Below are 19,567 nucleotides of genomic sequence, written 5' to 3' on the forward strand. Positions count from 1 at the left end.
TTACTGGTGATTTCAGTTTGACTGATGCAAAAATAGGGGTGTCTAAAATAGCAGCATTTTATAATGTCAACTTTGATGTTCAAGAAAATGTTGATTTTTTGGAAATTTCATCAGAATTTATGTGAAAAGTGGTAAGTATTTGTTCATGGAAGTTCATACCAGTAATCAAGTCAAATGCGAAACACAGACACTCGCAAATACATTTGACTTGCTCCACAGGAGATTGGCTCACTGGTACGTATAATGAGATAAACAACACATGTGAAGATTTAATGCCTTTAATATACAAGAAAAAAACAAGATATTTATCTCAAACGTACCGGTATTCACAGATGAGGACAGTTTTTTTACTCAATTTATATAATCAACATAGAAACAATCCATTGCAGAGGCCATGAAAAGAGGAGTCAATGACCTTTAAAATGGAATGCAATATGTTGGTATAACAGGCCAAATTCATTGTCGCATTCTCGTCTTTTTCTGCAGTCGGAAACTGTATAGTGATTTCCAATCTTCAATGTTTTCCGTGTAAACAGCACTACACACAGAAACAGTTATGCGATTTTACGCTTCTGTGTATAGGTGATTCAATTCCATTCCGAAATACCATAAAAAGACAAACGTATGATTTGAGGAACAACTGTATCGGGCTTCAAATTTAAATTGACTGCGTCTGTAATGGCCATTTTCCTGACAAGCGCTCAGATGATAGCCTTGAAATGTACAAACTAATGTCAACATATATCTTTGTACCGGCTCGAACGTGAGCTATATAAGCGAGGTTGGGTCCAGCGCTCTTGCTCGCAGTTCTCGTACCTACCAGGCAATTTCCGTTTAGCGTATTCGCCTTCGTTTGGAGGTGTGTCAAACTTAGAATCAAGGCCATCATATGAGCGCTTGTCAGGAAAATTGCAGATACTCAGTTGCACATAAAGCATAAGAGGACAAACGGATTTTCATGTTATGAAGTCTCTTAGTTCTAAGAGAACGCTAAGTGGTCATCAGGATGGTCATTTAATTCAGAAACCTAATTATATGGAAAGCTTAGTGTCCAGCCGAATGCTCAAATAATTTGCCCGCCCAATTCAATGTCAACGCTTATTGACAAACTGGATTTTCATATAATCATAAAGTTCCATCAGTGGATATATGGATATTCACTGCATGTCGATACTCATTTTTTGCAGGAAAGCATAGCAGGCAACGAAATGTTCAATATTCAATAATCTGATTACTAGTAAAAAGAAATTAATGTTAAGACTTATTGGCCAACTTGATATAGTATAGCATCTTCTGGGAATACTTTGCTGATACTAAGATGTACACTCAGTAACTTATAGTCGTTGTTGTATGACTTTGATTGTCCAGTTAGCGCACTCACTTCTCACCTACGCGACTGGAGTTCGATTCCCGGCCAAGGCGCATGTGAGTTTGGTTTGTGTTCACCAAACCGGACAAGTCGGTTTCCTTCGGGTTCTCCGGTTTCCCCCACAGCACAAGACCACATTCTTGCATTACATCGCGCTAAATGAGAGTGTTTAACATAATGTTGAAATAACTTGTTTCACAATAGTTGTAAAATAAATCTTCTTATTTCTATTATTGTATGGCTTAGGAAAAGTATATTGTGCCATTTCAATGAAGTACAGTCAAAAATATTAGTATGCAAGACTTTTAATTACAATTGAAAATTAATAATCGTAAAAAAACGCGACTTTTAGTGGAACTATTGACTCCAAAAGTGATTTTAAATTAATCCGCTTTAGGACGTCAGTAAACAACGACGCACGCGCTGTTTCGTGAAAACACAAAAGTGCGTCTTCTGCGTAAACTTTTCCAAAAATTGATAATTTAAGATATGCAAGAAAAAATGTTTATTCCCTGTTCGGATAGAAAAATCCGTACCGGATACAGATGATAGATTCTTATACTCCCACATTTCCTTCAAACTTGAAACTATTTATGATAAACATATTTGTAGTATATTATATATATAATATAGTATTTGAAAAGCACAAATAGTTAACCATGACATATAATTGTAATGATTTCAGAGAATGAGGCAATTTTTCTGCCATGCCTTTGATTCTACTTTAACAAACAATTCATCTTAGTAAATATTGCCCAACTTTTTGTTCAATCAGGTGGCTTGATTTCCAATAAACCGAAGTGTCTGATTAATGAACACCGCCAAGATCGAGGCTGAAATGTGAACTCGCTTAGCAGTCTTATAAGAAACTATATACTTACGTAAACGTTTGTTTGCGTTAATCTATATAAGTTTTTGCCAACGTCAGATAACGCAGCACTTTCGGATGAAAAATAGAATATATATATAAAGGAAATACCTACTTTATACGTCCTTATGGAGTGAATGAATACCATTTATGAATAAAAATGAAACTGAGATTATAATCGATTTCTGTTATATCATGCGTTAAACATCTTGATGCGAAAACACTCTATTCAGTTGTAATAATGCATCTCATTCATCAAGAAAAATGAAATTGTAAACACGTTTTTAATATCTACCCAAGCAAAGATAAAACGCAAAAACAATGACACTTAATGACAATAAGTTCACTATGAATTCATTATCGTGCTCAAATACAAAAAAAACAATAAACAATTATGAATAAAGCTTTTGTATTCGCAGGACTATCTTAACATAGACGTTGGAATGCTGTATATGAGCATGGTCACAAGCGACAAGCACCGCTGTCTCTTTCCTACATAGTTCACCCCGTTCAATGTTCGGCTTGAAGCTGCACATCATGTACCAAATACCAAAACGTGCTTGGCAAAAATAACTGCAGCGAAACTAAATAAACTCTTTCATATTAGAATAAAGATGAAACAATTATGCCTGACAACATAATAAATGACCAGATCCATGCCGAAAATAAATAGTCCATGAAGATAGAATTTAAGTAAAGATGTAAAAAATAGGAAAAACCTACATTCCGGATAAATAAATAAATGAAAATAAAGGTTTTGAAGGTCCTGAAATGTATCAACTAATTTTCATCCGACATATTGAACAATATTAAACAACTGTCTTTATCAACCCAATACACAACCTCAAATGACGTATTAAATGTGTTTAAAATATCCTCTGACACTCACGAGAAAAGTCGTTTAACATTTTTAACGATAGCAAACGATGGTGCGAATTATGCTGCGGAACAGAACGGCACATAAACGGTGTTACCACTTTAAAAATACATTAACTGCACTGCATCCGTTACAAGAATAGTTCATTTATATTAATTACTAAATACCGATGGAAAACCAACACCGATAATAGTATATCAGTTATAAACAAACTAACAGTATTCATTATTAGATGATCATTGTAATATCGATAAATAATAAAAAAGTATTGGCCTGCCGAATGCGTCTTCATCCACAAAACAACAACAAGAAGTATCAAAGCCATTGATATTTCGTGCATCTTTGCTTAGCTTTTTTGCTTCTTATATGATGCAAAATAAAATTCTTCTGGATGCAATATTTCACCGACGATAATAAAGTATGGTATAGTTAATCGTTTAGCACTTTTTAGTCTTAGTCATGTGTATTCCTGATCTGTTCAAGGGCCTTGGATGTTGACGGCAAGGCAGACGTTGTCTCTGTGTCTGCGGAGGATTTAAAAGTGCTGGAAAATACCACATATTTCTCGTGCACTAGATAGACAACTTTCCTCGTGCATAGGAAACAGATTGCGATGAAGAGGCCCTGGCACGTGTTGAATATCACAAACAAGTACCACATGAACTGCGACTTTGCCACATTTGCAACAAAGGCAAACACCCATGTTAGACCCATGACTAGAGAGAGCATGATGTTGATTAGCAACGAGCAAGTATTCTTCTTTCTCCTAGCAACAGCTTCTTGTTTCCTTGCCCGGGCAATGTGCACGGTGGTAAAGATAAAAGACGTTATGTCAAAGAGCTTAAAAATGGCAAGGGGTCCAAGAAAGAATACGATTAGACTGTTGCCCGAACTGACCCAACATATGTTTCGCCCATAGTATGGTTTAATACTTGTATCGATACTCTCAAATTGTCCAAACTCTAAGATCAAAGCCACACAAACAATACACATTGGAATAACCAAGCCATAGATACTGTAAAATAAAAATGTTTTCCTCTCACTTTCGATGGAACTTGGAGCGCTAACCTTACTTGAAGTTCTCCACAAATCGAACGCAATAACGTTCATCCAACAAGAGGCTGCCAAAAAGAAATAATGATCGCATATTGCCAGTATTTTGCAAACTAAAGGATAAGAAGACACTTCTGAAGAAATTAAGAACAACACTTGCGCTAGCAAAAGAGATACCACCATAGCCAGAAGGATCTTTCCTGGAGTGTTCAGAAGCTGAGGAAAAGCGAGATAAGTGATCATTGTCGAAAGAAGAGAGAGGATTGAAAAAGCATGTCCAATCGTTGACAAGTACTGCTTTGACTCATCGAAGTTGAACGCAACATGGACCGAATCACATTGAAAACAGGTATTGTTTACACTGAGGCAGATAAAAATATCTGTGCCATTCTGGTGAAATTGAGAGTCGTTGTAAGTTCCCTGTGCTGATAAAACGAACAGGTCGGAATCGTTTGTAAATATATAGTCAGTTGGATCTAGTTTTGTCCAGGTACAGTTATGTCTGCTGGAATACTGTTGCATTTGGTTTTCGATTATTGTCTGTAAAACACAGCGACCTTTTCGTGGAAATGTAGTTGGTGGGCAAATAACTTCCCGACATTTGTCGTACGCTATATCGTAAATTTCATTATAACTGCATTTCCTTGTATTGATAAGTTTTCCATCTTTGAAAAATGTACCGAGATTTGGGTTTTCTAGAAGGGTTAGACTAACTTTACGAGCGCCAGGCATAGCAGGTGGCATTGGTCCAATATCCGGTTCCATATTTTCGCAATAAACCTTGCTCATGTCTACTCCATTGCATTGTGCACAATGCTCGTTTCTATACATGTTACCATATTCATCGAAAACAATGTAATAATGGCCTTGTTCACAAAAACGAGTAAGCTCCGCTTCTGAGATATTTCCACAGGTCGAAATCGGTTGCACCACTCTACAATATCTTTTGGTGGAGTTTGACATCGGTGGAAGGAACAAAAGCCGGCAATCCGGACTGAACGGTATTTGATGGACATCGGTAATATTTTCATAGCATTCATGTCTCGGCGGCCAAAATAAAATGTTGTATTCAAAGTTGCAGTATGCACAATACATATTTTTGTACATGATTTGCAAATAATCCCCCGAAACAGGCGTTTTCTTAATAAGATCCTCCTCAAAATGAAAGTCACTTTCGCAAAGGGATTTTGTTCGTGATTCAGTCCAGTTTGGTGAACACTTGGAAACTATCAAAACACCGAAATAAACGTTCGGAGTAAGTCCGTTCACCGTCTCGCATGAGAAGTGGTCTGCGTTTACCTCAAAAGAGATACTTTTGAGTGTCTGCTCAGTTATAAATCCTTCGCAACAATCGTTCATTATAACACAGACCTTGTCACAATGACAGTTTTTGTCCGGATAAGTCATGCCGCTTTCACACGTCCGCCGGTCCGAACACGTGTCAGAGTCGTATTTGAGGGCGCCGAATGGATCGTAGTCGTATGTCGGGTAGTTCTGCCATGGCGTGGTTGGAGCGATCTGTGCACGTATCACAAATGGTGACGGAAAAACCATTAGAGAAGCTACGAACATTATGCCAACATAACACATTGTGTTATTTTACTTAGAGACTGAAAACAAATCACAGAAAACGTTTTGTGAGTCTGCATGAAATATCTTTCGACTTCGAATTAATATACTGAAAATGGGTGGAAGTATGTTTTTGACGTCGTGTCCTTTCTTGTTTTAGACGCCAACAGAAATACAGTTAAAACCATAAGGTGTCTTATTTGCAAAGATCGCATTTCACGTATAATTGTTGATAGAACATCGAAAATAAAGTAACGAGAACAATAACAATGCACCTCTTTGGACTCTAAGGCCTAACATACATTTATTAAATACACCACGCTTATGCCTAACATGCAATTTATAAAGGTAATTTTTAAAGGGAAATCGCTTACATGCATTGAATACAGGCCCTGTTTTAAGGCACATGGCTAAGACCTAATACACAAAGATGCTGTTTAAGGGAGCGTTGCTTAGGTCAAACAGGTACAGAACAAGGACTCTGTTTAAAGACATATGGCTGTGTCCTAGCAGGCATTGACTATAATTACTGTTTAAAAGCACATGGCCGTGTCCTAACAGGCATAGACTAAATCTACTGTTTAAAAGCACATGGCTGTGTCCTAACAGGCATAGACTATATCTACTTTTTAAAAGCACATGGCTGTGTCCTAACAGGCATAAACTATATCTACTGTTTAAAGGCACATGGCTGTGTCCTACCAGGCATATACTATATCTACTGTTTAAAAGCACATGGCTGTGTCCTAACAGGCATAAACTAAATCTACTGTTTAAAAGCTCATGGCTGTGTCCTAGCCGGCATAGACTATATCTACTGTTTAAAAGCACATGGCTGTGTCCTAACAGGCATAGACTAAATCTACTGTTTAAAAGCACATGGCTGTGTCCTAGCCGGCATAGACTAAATCTACTGTTTAAAAGCACATGGCCGTGTCCTAACAGGCATAGACTAAATCTACTGTTTAAAAGCACATGACTGTGTCCTAGCCGGCATAGACTATATCTACTGTTTAAAAGCACATGGCTGTGTCCTAGCAGGCATAAACTATATCTACTGTTTAAAGGCACATGGCTATGTCCTAACAGGCATTGACTATATCTACTGATTAAAAGCACATGGCCGTGTCCTAACAGGCATAGACTAAATCTACTGTTTAAAAGCACATGGTTGTGTCCTAGCAGGCATAGACTATATCTACTGTTTAAAAGCACATGGCTGTGTCCTAACAGGCATAAACTATATCTACTGTTTAAAGGCACATGGCTGTGTCCTAACAGGCATTGACTATATCTACTGTTTAAAAGCACATGGCCGTGTCCTAACAGGCATAGACTAAATCTACTGTTTAAAAGCACATGGCTGTGTCATAACAGGCATAAACTATATCTACTGTTTAAAGGCACATGGCTGTGTCCTAACAGGCATTGACTATATCTACTGTTTAAAGGCACATGGCCGTGTCCTAACAGGCATAGACTAAATCTACTGTTTAAAAGCACATGGCTGTGTCCTAGCAGGCATTGACTATATCTACTGTTTAAAAGCACATGGCCGTGTCCTAACAGGCATTGACTAATTCTACTGTTTAAAGGCACATGGCTAAGACATAACCTATTAAGCGTTGAACAAGAAACACACAACTTACAAATTACACAGACAACCCATGAATATTCATCTTATGTGTAAATACAATGTACTTTTTAAACTTATTGATTTCTTCAGTAATTAAACCTCTATTTGCGTTTTCAATAGGTATTAATAAAACGGAAAATTAATGCTTTGAAATTCAAAAATAGTCAAAACGATTTACCTGAAAATTAAACTCGTCAGAATGTTCTCTTGAAACGAATGCTATCGGATGTTCGGAAAACAAGCGTCTCGAAAGTCAGAGAATTTTCCTAAGTGTTAAAAAATACTCCATAACCATCTTATATAACTTCGCTCGTTTAAACCTTTAATAAGCAGAGTATTATTGCTCCTATCCAAAGTTAGTCCTCGACTTGTTTGCAATCTCCAAATGCTTCCCAATGAACAATAAAGACGATACTTACATGTACTCGTATATATATATATACTGCTCTAGTGTGAGCGCAAGCAAAGCTTTGAATATGGTAAACAAGTTGAGGTGAACTATGAGACATTTCCGAGTTTCTCAAAAACTCCTGTCAGATACTTCAGCAAGCGCCTCCATAAACGGAACTCTCCTGAATTGATCATTGTTGATGAGGTACTGTTCTTTAAATATTTTATTCTGATGAAGGAGAAAGTTTTACCTATGCACTTTTATTGTTTAAATAGTTTGTTGTCCAGTGATTGTTCATTATTATTAACTATTACCAATTATCATACACTTCTGAATGTTTTGCTTGACAACGATGTTTTTTGTTAATTGCAGCATGTTATGTTTCCAACAGAAATTTTACCAAACCCATTGAACGTATAATGCAATTAATCAAATATTAACAGAGGCCATTTATATCGACTGAAAACAAAATAAGTTGCATCCGTTCAATCTGGTGATTTAGAATTGCATCCTAAATGTTTATGACAAGATAATGAGGAATTCAGATATTTCAACCGAACAAATACTGGAAACGTTTTGTCTAAACAAAAGAAATTTCATAAAAAGAATAGCTTGAAAAGAGTTTATGTTTATAGTTCAAAGTCGTTTAGGCCCCTAAACAGGGATTAATTTTTATTTATTTTTTAATATTGGGTTTGTCACCGTATTTTGTATTGTGTGATGAATACTTACATTATATTTATTTTTTTATGAAAAGAAAACGTATCTGTATTTCCTACGTGGATGTGGATATATTTCTGCTCGTCTAGATATATCCTGTGCAGGAGATTGTCTTCTGTGATTGTCACTGAAATTATACTTATGATATCCGCTTTGTATCCAGCCACATGCTATTTTACCGGAATGTTCATTCAAATCAGCATCATTCATACCAAGTCATTATGAATCTGACAAATAAACGTGAGACCTGGAAATGGCGGAAATGTATACTCAGTGTTCTAATGTTGTTTTCTGAAGTATTTAATATATACGTATATTATGAGTATGATGTTAAGATATTATGTTTATCCTTAAGTGCGTTATTCATTTATTATTTTAAAGCCATTTTTTTGGCTTTACATGATACTAGATAATATATTTTACATGGTACAAAACGTTTTTCAATCATTTAAAAAAGAAGGGAGTGAAATAATATAATAATAATAATAATAATAATAATAATAATAATAATAATAATAATAATAATAATAATAATAATTATAATAATAATAATAATAATAATAATAATGATAATAATAATAAAGATAATAAAAATATTGATACTACTAAACTGTAAATATCGTTATTTAAATAAAACATGGCATAAAAAAGGGGTAAAATCATTTTACAACACAGGTACACTCCTACGCACAGGGTACAGAAAGTAGAAAATTCAGCTCTCTAAATGCTTATCAAATAATGCTTACCATGAGCTAATTTCTGACCACTGTGCGCAAGAGTGACCTTGGTTTTGAGTGGTAAAGATTATATTTTTGATATTCAAGGGAGATAACTGCTTGTCAGACTGACGGTTTGCTGATTTGGCATTTGCTACGTGTGCGACTTGCCAATATAAGCGTACATGTTTTGACCCAACACTTGTTTATGTACTTCACATTGCATTATTGATAAAAAAAGAGTACAGCTATATTTTATTGTAATTACAATTTTGACCTGGAACTAAATCAATACCGTGAGTGATGTCATGTGTGCTTTGGAATATTGGATTTTGAGGCGATTTGCGGTGTACGTTACTTACAAGAGATTTTTTTTATTTTCGTAAAATTAGTCCAAATACTGAATCAAATACTGTGTTACAATATCATTTTTGAGCCCGTATTCAATACAATTTGTGGGCATATATTTTTTAAGGCTAACTGGTTTAAGCCCCCAGTAGAGCCGAGTTCCAGCGACTCTTGTTTCACTGACCGCTCCAAGGCTCTTGGATCAAAGGATTATTTAATAGTATGTGGGTATAGTTTGTTTGTGCTGTTTGTATTTGTGTATGTGGTGTTAGTTTGTTTTTAGGGTTTGTATTAGTGTTTGTGATATTAATATGTTTGTGCTTATACTTCATTGTCGTTATTGCCCTTTCCACCAGCCATTAAACAGGGCTTGGGATTGAATGTTCATCTACAAGTCTTGTCCTTGTATTTTTCATTGTATTTTTAGCAATCTATTTTCAAATAACTATTAAACAAGGTTTATGTTTTAAATCAATTTTTATTGTTTTTATTTATTTAAATTTAAAGTCATTCGTTCATCATCAATAGGTCTAGACGACCAAGCAAACAAAGTCATTTGAGATGCTTACAAAATGCAACAATGATTACGAAAGACATCATCAAAACTTAAATAAATTCAATATTGTTAACAATACGTTAAAGAATGAAGCCAAATCCCTTATTTCCCTCATCTTAAAAAATAGGTGGATAAATGGGGATGAATTATATGATAAATATCACTGAGGCAAACGTGTGAAATTTTCCGTTTGTCTTGCTCAGTTTAGCAACAACGAGAAAAGCAAAAGCACTTGTTTGATTATAGCAATGATTCAGATGTTGATGTCACTCGTTCTAGTTCAGGAAAACAAATCAGAGCGGCTTGATTTGTGAGATATGACAAGTTATTTAATAAAAACCAGTCATCCTACTGCAGTTATTATATAAATATTCATATTGTGCTATTTTCGTATAATCTGTTATTATTTGTCAACTCTGTCATGGATTTATGTTGACATAAATATTCTCTATACCTTACTGCAGAAACATGCCCCTTAAGTAAAATTTTATTAGAAGAGATACCTTCAATTTATATCATGAAGAAAGAGTTGCGGTATTTTCAAAACTACTCAAACACCACAATAGACAGAAGGCTAAAATTGCATTACTTCCTTTCATCATAATTTCTATTACATGGCTATTTAATTGTACAACATCAGTATACAATAAACAATAACACATGTTAATTGGATTTCACACAGTAAACATGTATAGAAGAACAACAAAATACCTAATTTGATTTTGGTATGTTTAACACCAAACGAGGAAACATTCATTGTATTTGTATGCACAATTTTCTTCTTTTAAAAATAATTTTCGTTAAGTTTGTGTCATATATTGTTGCAGAAATGTTGTTGTTTTTCTTTTGTTTTCCATTAAAAAAACAAATATTATACGGTAAACTTTTCAGATGATTTTTTAAATCTGCAGTCTCACTTATTGACTGATTTGACACTTTCTTAAAAAATGTCACAGAATCGGCTCATTTTGGCATCAATGCCTTCAGTTCATTCATATTTGATAACTTACAACAGATCAGGTCTTATGTTGATCTATGTAACTAATCGGAATTTTGTTATAAATGACTGACCAATAGAGTGAATGAAGTCAATGATGTATGACCATAATATTTACTTAAGATGAGTATTGAATACCAGTCCAGAAAATGACACCCTTATTCAAAATCAATACATACACATTAATGACAAACATAACGTTTGAGTGATGGACCTTAAACTACTTACAAAATAATGCATTTGTGGAAAATATCAATAACTAATAACAAGATTGTAAGCGTGTATTTTACAGCTGAAAACGCAAAAAATATTAAATGATTGGTAAATGCTAAAATATTAACTGTGTACCACTATCGTCTAATATTTTTATATTTTTTGCACCTTTCTTCCAAATTAAACTCGGTGTCCTTCGTAATAACCATTGTTTTCGACATTTATTGATCCTTTTTAGTATATCTAAACAACATTATTAATTTGTTAAATCTTATTTGGGAGTAAGACTACATCTTTAAGTGCTTGGTTTAACTTGCCGAAAAACATCAATTTTTGAACGTAGATATGTTAAATTGATATTTAATCTTTTGTCAGCAGTCTTATTTCACAGATTTCCCGACATTTACGCAAAACTTAGCTCATTCAAAGACAAACACTAAAGAATTTGTGAACGTGTTAACCTGTGAGAGTGCAGCTATAAATGCCATTACAAGGTACCACAGGTCGTAAAAAAGTTGCTGTTTTAGTTGTGTTAGCATAAGTGGGTAACACTTAAAAGTACAAAAGCATGGTATGTATCTTTTTCACAATGTGCTTCATGTTAGCATTAACTACTGAATTCTTCAATGTCATGGTCATTGGAAGGTAAAAGTTTGTTTTTGATTTATTTAAGTTTGCTTACAGAAGCTTTACAAGTTTCAAAGGTTTGTGGAAGTATGTGCATACTACGTGATGAATTGCGTCATAAATGCTACATAGGAAGACGACAGTTTGCTTTGAATGAAGACTTTAAACAAAATAACTTCACTATTTCTTAACCATTTTAAATTAAGAATAGCACAGTCTACGCCGCTTACGGAGCCCCACCTTCGATCTTTTACCAGAGTTTGATTGAGAGTTAAGTTTCTAAAAACACTTCAACAAACCTTTTATCCGAGAAGACAGAAGACGGAAAGGTGGATAGGTTTTCGGAACATAACGGAACATTGAAAAAAATAAACGTTGGATCAAATCATAAGGCGCGTGAACTAACCAAAAATCTTAATTGTGATACATTATTCACTGTTACTACTACTACTACTACTACTACTACTACTACTACTACTACTACTACTACTACTAACTACTACTACTACTACTACTACTACTACTACTACTACTACTACTACTACTACTACTACTACTACTACTACTACTAACACAAATCAACTATGTTCTGGAAAACTAGAACATTATAGAAATTAAGATATCGGGTTAATACTTATATTTATTTGCAGGCATCACACATCTGATGTTATTGTGGCCCTGTGGCGCAACGGTAGCGCGTCTGACTCCAGATCAAAAGGTTGCGTGTTCAAATCACGTCGGGGTCACTTTTTATTTCAAATATTTTTCTTCTCTCAAACGTATAGAATATTTTGAATACTTCACATTCATTTCGTTTCACTTCAAATAAAGCTTCTTAAACTGTTCGAAATACCTATAAAGTAAAAACAACGACAATATATCTGTTCGGACAAAAGACAATAATATGAAGACAAGTTAAGATACATTCTCATCAAGGCCCTGTGGCGCAACGGTAACGCGTCTGACTTCAGATCAGAAGGTTGCGTGTTCAAATCACATCGGGGTCTTTTTACATCTTTAAAAAATTACAATTCTTTTCCTAATTAAATGATGAACATCTGTTTACGTGTAAGTCATGTACAGCATGAAAATATATACATGTAGGTAAATTATAAGGACAATGCAATGTATAAGAGCACATGAATTATAAAAAATACCATATTAAAATACTGAATTTGCTAATTACAAGTTACTTTATTGTGAATTTCTATTTGCCAATTCTGTCGCACTGTATTGCCATTTTCTATATGCCAATTGCAATGCAATATATTGACATTTACTATTTAGCAATTGCTATTTTCAAAGGACAAACAGAAGTGGTTTTATTGTTAAACATGCTAAAACATTTTCTTGACAAATCATAAACTGTATCATTTAAATAGTCCTAATGTTTTCATTTAAACGAATATTTGCCAGGATACATTAAATCGTTGTCAGTTTATTTTATATCTACGGTAATTATAAACTGTTTACGGCTGTCAATACTTCGTATAATGCATTTTTTATATAAATATATTAAATAGTATTTGTCAATTTCCAGTTGGCAAAAGGCAATTGACAAGTAGTATGTTACAATCAGCAGTTGGTAAAGTTTAAGTGGAAAACGTAAATTAGCTATGAACAAATAACACCCCTTTACGTCCGACCTGAAATACAAGCGTAGTCTGCGTGCATATAGTTTACTAAAGGGTGCAGATGACTGCTTTTTGTTAAAACCATATTCTGCTCTAAAACAGAAGACAAACTATCAATAAACCAATATAAAGTTGGCATATAGTAACTGAAATAAGCCATTTTCCTGGATCCGTGTGCCTTATGTGTTACATACGGTCTTTGTTAAATGTAAGGTTACTGTGCCCTTCCTTTTTGTAATACAATACACAGTCTATCATATCACGGTATCCTGTATTGACAAAGCGAATGTCACAAGTGCGGACTATATTGTAAGTGCGGACCTAATAATGCTCTTCTCATGCTTTTCTGGAAAAATAAAATCAATTATAACATTGCATGGCTGATTAACATTAGAACAGAATTGCGGGGGATGAAAGTTTTTTAATTTCCCATCTGAATACATTTAGTTTTCACAAAAACGCAGTTTATGCAATAAAATATCCGCGAAACACTCTTTAAATTATGTCAAATGCATATATAGCAATACATATTTAAGTATTCAATTTAGATAAACAATGAAACAGATGGAAGTTGTTATTCCAATTTGGAATGTTTAAGACATCTAGGTCAAAATATTGACAAATCATCTGTTTACGTTAATTGTGTTTAAAAATATATTCTTCATGAACGTATTTAAAAATTTAAGCTAAATGTAAGACCAATTATTTTCTGAAAAAAAGTATATTTTAATAAAAACAAACCTTATATAATTTTTGCGTGATTCTAGCCCTAAAAGCACCGTGAACATAAATACTGAACCCCGTATTATTGAATATTGGAATTTGTGCGCTCGACCTATGATGTCAATATATACATTTACTTGGTGCCTGTTCAAAAACTTTAATCTAATACTGTCCCTCTGTGAGATTTTCAGGACGACTTTAATCCTGGGTCAGTTGGGTATAAGAGTGAGCGTGGCCTGACGCCAACCCAACTTCTTGTCTTTCCTCGGCACCCCAGCGTATCATAACTGATAGGGGTGGGGTGCCGGGGATGCACATGTAAATAAACTCCATCAGGCTGTTCTGGTGACTGCACATAGATTGAAGAAGATTAAACGTGCTCACGTGATAAGGGTTGGGATAATTTGTGGTTAAATAGTCGTAAAGCAGTTAAACCTTTGACTTTTCACGGACCATTACAAGGTGTTATTTTAAGGATATTTGAATTTCTATAAAATCTGTGTGTCCTATCTTGCTGCGTTGTAAGTTATGGCATTTGATCTTTGTGCTTTGAAACAGGCTCAAAGATCAAGTTTTGACTGCTGGGCTCGTCCCTGTAGTCTCGTAGATCGTTTACAGTAATTATATATCCAATATTGTAACTATCATCATTTTCATCTTATTTTTGCTTGATATTAAAGGCAGCTGAAGTGTGACACGGGAGTAATTTGTGATTTAGAATGATCTCTGAACTACTTCGAGTCTGTTTCCTGCGTAAAAACAAATTATGTTGTCCGTTGAGAGAGAGAGAGAGAGAGAGAGAGAGAGAGAGAGAGAGGCAAACCGAACAAACGCATCTCTTATTGGAAACGAGCCTACGATACTTATGGACTTGCACTATATATTTATAAAAACAATCAAAATACTCATGCTTTAGTATAATATTATTCAATCTACAAATATTCAGATGTATTTAGTAAAATAAAACATTTGCATTAGTATTAAATTTACTTGCAGTTGATTATTCTATGAATGTGGATCGTTCTTTCAATGATTTTGGGACCGTTGCTTAAATCATTTCGACTGAAGTACAAGGATATTCTCTTCATGAAATGTACTAGTAGCGATGGTTTTAAACAGATATATATACTCTACCATTTGACTGCTATCAAAATACAATGTAGTACATTTTGTAATAGTTCATTTATACCTGTACCTTCTCAGAACAAAAATGCATGGCAGTAATTAAATTCATATTAATATTTCGAATGTTGGTGTTGATAATGCTGCTTATATGACTGCTGGATGTGTTGAATATGCTGATTAATATTTTTGGTAATGAAAACAAGATTTACTTGAATATGTATGTAAAGAGCGAAACTTCATTAAAAAAAAATGAATTTATGTTTCAATTGCGGGACGAACTTTAGTTTAGCAGGCTCCCTGAGAGTTAAAATCGTATCATTTATGTAGGCAATATACACACACCTCTTTCTGCCATTCATGGAGTGCGTTTATATTTCGTATGTTGACAACAATGCGACGGTAGGCATTCATATTCAAGAAATAATGGCATTCAGAGGCTAGACAGCTTAGTTGCAATAAAAAGAGACACTAAACCAAACTTGTCGGAAACTTAAATCATAAATAAGGCTTTACTTTAATTGTATTCGAAACCATGCGTCATAAGGATAACGGAGTTTAACGCTGGAATGGCTAACGTCTGTCTGGATCTAATGTAAAATAAGTTAGACGAGCAGCGTAAGCATCGTATAAATAATTTAGTATAATAAATTAACATTACATACAACTTTGTTTTGAAAGTGATATAACATCTGCTTTAAATCTTCAAAATGTATAGTTAACTATATTATTTCATATTCAGTACTATAATTGATTAAACACTTGTTACACAGGGGTTCAACTATACTACACATTTTGGACACAATTAGTGTCTAAGGTCAAAAAAACAAAACACATCATAATCAGCAAGAAACTTGATTCTTAAATAATAAGCAAGATAAACAGTCAAAGTCAATCGAGGTCCGACTTTTCATACTTAAGATGTAGTTTTAACTTCCGATAAACCTATCTTTTATACAAATATTACAATATCATATACAATTGTATTTCTGTCATCCATGGCTTACACTCTAATAGTAAAAGCATATCCATTCCAGAAATGATTAAAGTTACAGGCTAGGCATCAAAGTAGAAAAAAAACGAGAAACAAAGCAAAACCTTTCAAAATCTTTAATGCATAAGGAGTCGTAAATTATGAATTAGACCTTTCTGAAAACGCCTACATCAAAGAAATCGCACTATCCGTCTCCACAAAAAATACGACAGGCGCTTGAATAATACTTTATGATGCTGTTGTCTGTCTGGTTTTAATGCAAGGGTACAGAAAAACGATATGAACAAATAAATGGAATATATTTCCACTCCGATGTGTAGACATAGATATAGATATTCCATTGTTTTTAAGTTCCTCAATGAACATGAGCTTTTGTGGTCGCAAGTTAGAATCATATTGAACACATATTTTGTGGCTGATAACATTCCATCGTTGCAAAACTACGAGAGGTGTTCATTATATAATGGAGCTTACGTAAATGATGTTTGTAATTAAGAACATATATCAAAGTCTAGTTATACTAAAATATTTTCGATACATTCTTTTAAATACTTCAGTTATTTTGAGTACTAAACGGTTGATTTTGATGCCAACATTAAGGTAAAGTCAAATATAATGGAATTTTCCGTCAAATGCTCACAACCCTTATCTCTTTTCTAATTCTAATTATAGATTGTGATTTGAAGTACTTGATTAAGTCTTTCTGTTTTAAAACTTGAATAGTGGTACTGAACATATAACATTCATACACTGTACTTACCAATATGTGGTATTGAAAACTGCCACACCTCCTCTCACTCACAGTGAATGTAATAGTTAGTCTCTAAAAAGTAAGTTAAAAGAATAGTAAGTGTATACAGATTATATTATAAGTGAAGAGATCAATTGTTATGTTATTTTCAGAATAATATACCGCTTTTCGGATAACACCTTATTTCGGAGCCGGATACCTTAAAACAAACCTCCAAAAGACTTTTGCATTGATTTTAAGATTAATAAAATAAGACTGCATGAAACACGTCTTGACTGCAGAAAATCGTGGAAAACAGTGAGCGAAATATCCACGAACCAATCATAAGAAAGGTTACATAAACCTTTGACCAACTAGATGCCTTGAAAGTAAACCATGTTGAACAGAAGTATTCCAAATACTATCAATAAGTAAAAACGGTAATGCACAGTCCGGTCAGATAATTATCGGCCTGGTCACATAATTATGATCACTAACTTGATATTTATATACTATGATAACTATGTTACCAATGCCACACGTTCCAACATGATAGTAGTTCTGATATAATATAAATGGCGGATTTTGTAGAGATTATCGGGGGTAAGGTAAGAAACGTGTTTGAAAACAAATGCTAATATTTCATTGTGAAATATTAAGGTAGTCGATGATTATTTCCATTAAGTGACCTGTATCAATGTGTCATTCATGACACCCAGACCACAATATTCAAGCAAACTATGCAAGCTTACATACAAATGTGAAAAACGTGTCTGTTTATCATTGGCATACTTTACTGTCCGTTTTAGTCCGTTTGATTCGAGGTTTGAAATGCATTATTAATACCATCACCGGTCTGTATTAACCAACTCTACGGTTCAAATTATTTAGTTAATTTCTATATAATGTAAACGTATGATGAGTACGCATTCCAATGAATTTAAACACATATCAAATGCGTAACCCAAATGTTTTCAAAAAATTGCAGATCACATGCCTTATCATTGTCAATAGTTTGGCTAAATTCATCTTGTCCGCTCTATCACTTTACCATTTTTATTCCAATCCTTTCGAACTTGGTAACAGTGTGTATGGGCATACTAATTCGGATAAATTTGATTACATGCCTGATCTTAAGTTTTGACTCATTGTAAACATTTTACCAAATTGACACAACCCACTATCTAACTTCTATAATTGTAATCATACTCTTGACCTAAGTTAGATAAAATATATTGGGCAATACATCTTCGGCACATTTCATTACACGCCTAGTGACTTAGGTATTAATAGTTACATGGAAACTATACAGACAATATCAGTACAAGAACTATTCAACTACTATCCTGTTTATAGCATAAAAAAGCAATCAGAAAGAGAAAAGAAAAAAAATCGTTAGATATAAACTTGATCGGATAAAAATATTAAATTTCATTATATGGCGAATAGGCTTGTCATTATTTATAATTCGCCGTAAAGAAGTAACATAAAATACATGATTATTCCAGCAAACCATGCCAAAATACACGAAAATGTTAAAATCATGACTTCCATTTTTATTAAGTTTTCTTGATACGTAGTTTGAAACACATTAACAACACTAATCTACATTAACCGACTTTCCAGACTAAATCATCTTTATTTCCAGGTCACCAGCTCTATTATGTTTTGATATGTTAGCCTGTTTGTTTTTCATGTAGGAAAATAACACACTGAGTTAAAGTTTCTTGATAGCACATGACCGACTTTAAATAAAGATTCTTGTATCTTGTATCTTTAATCCTGTCATTAAATAGTCTATACATGTTAAATGTGAACGCAGGATGTGCACGCTTGCGTAGGGATTTTAACGTACCAATTGCGTAAGTGGCATTTCTTTTCTCAATTTCAACATGTAAATGTTTCACCATTTTCAAACCTCGAGTTAAAGACTTCTCATTTTGAAAGGTTTGGCCAAATGAGCCAATCTCTTACTTTACCAATTATCTTCATATCAATACAAAATTTGATTAAATTCTGTATAGGCATACTATCGAATAATTATCAATTATCAGTTTGATCGCTTCAATAAAAAAGTTCAAAGTTTATTGGAAAATCTCGGCATACAAATTGCCTATGGATATTAAACACATGGCCATGGTGATAATACACCACATATACAAACACACACAGATTAAGTAGTACAGTAGAGAGCATAATATACAAAACATAATAATAAGACAATCAAATTATAAATCATTTAAACTTAATTATTACACTATGTTTAAGAAACAGTTAAAGCTCCAGGGTAGAATTTGATTAGTTTCATTGCAAATATAATAAAATTTTACGATAATTAGTAATTTACTTGTTGATTTGCTTAGTAATACAGATTTTAACATGTTTATAGAAGGCCAGGATGTGTTGCCTAAGTATGCATGACTC

At 33.8% G+C, this 19,567-nt stretch overlaps 1 non-coding gene across 1 annotated transcript; it reads left to right on the forward strand.

Annotated features, from left to right (window-relative positions):
* Positions 1-12,614: 12,614 nt before the first annotated feature.
* On the forward strand, positions 12,615-12,686 carry Trnaw-cca (transfer RNA tryptophan (anticodon CCA)). Its single transcript has one exon. It is a non-coding gene; the product is annotated as a tRNA-Trp (tRNA).
* Positions 12,687-19,567: the final 6,881 nt, after the last annotated feature.

Source organism: Mya arenaria, chromosome 6, assembly GCF_026914265.1.
Source record: "Mya arenaria isolate MELC-2E11 chromosome 6, ASM2691426v1".
Taxonomy (NCBI): domain Eukaryota; kingdom Metazoa; phylum Mollusca; class Bivalvia; order Myida; family Myidae; genus Mya; species Mya arenaria.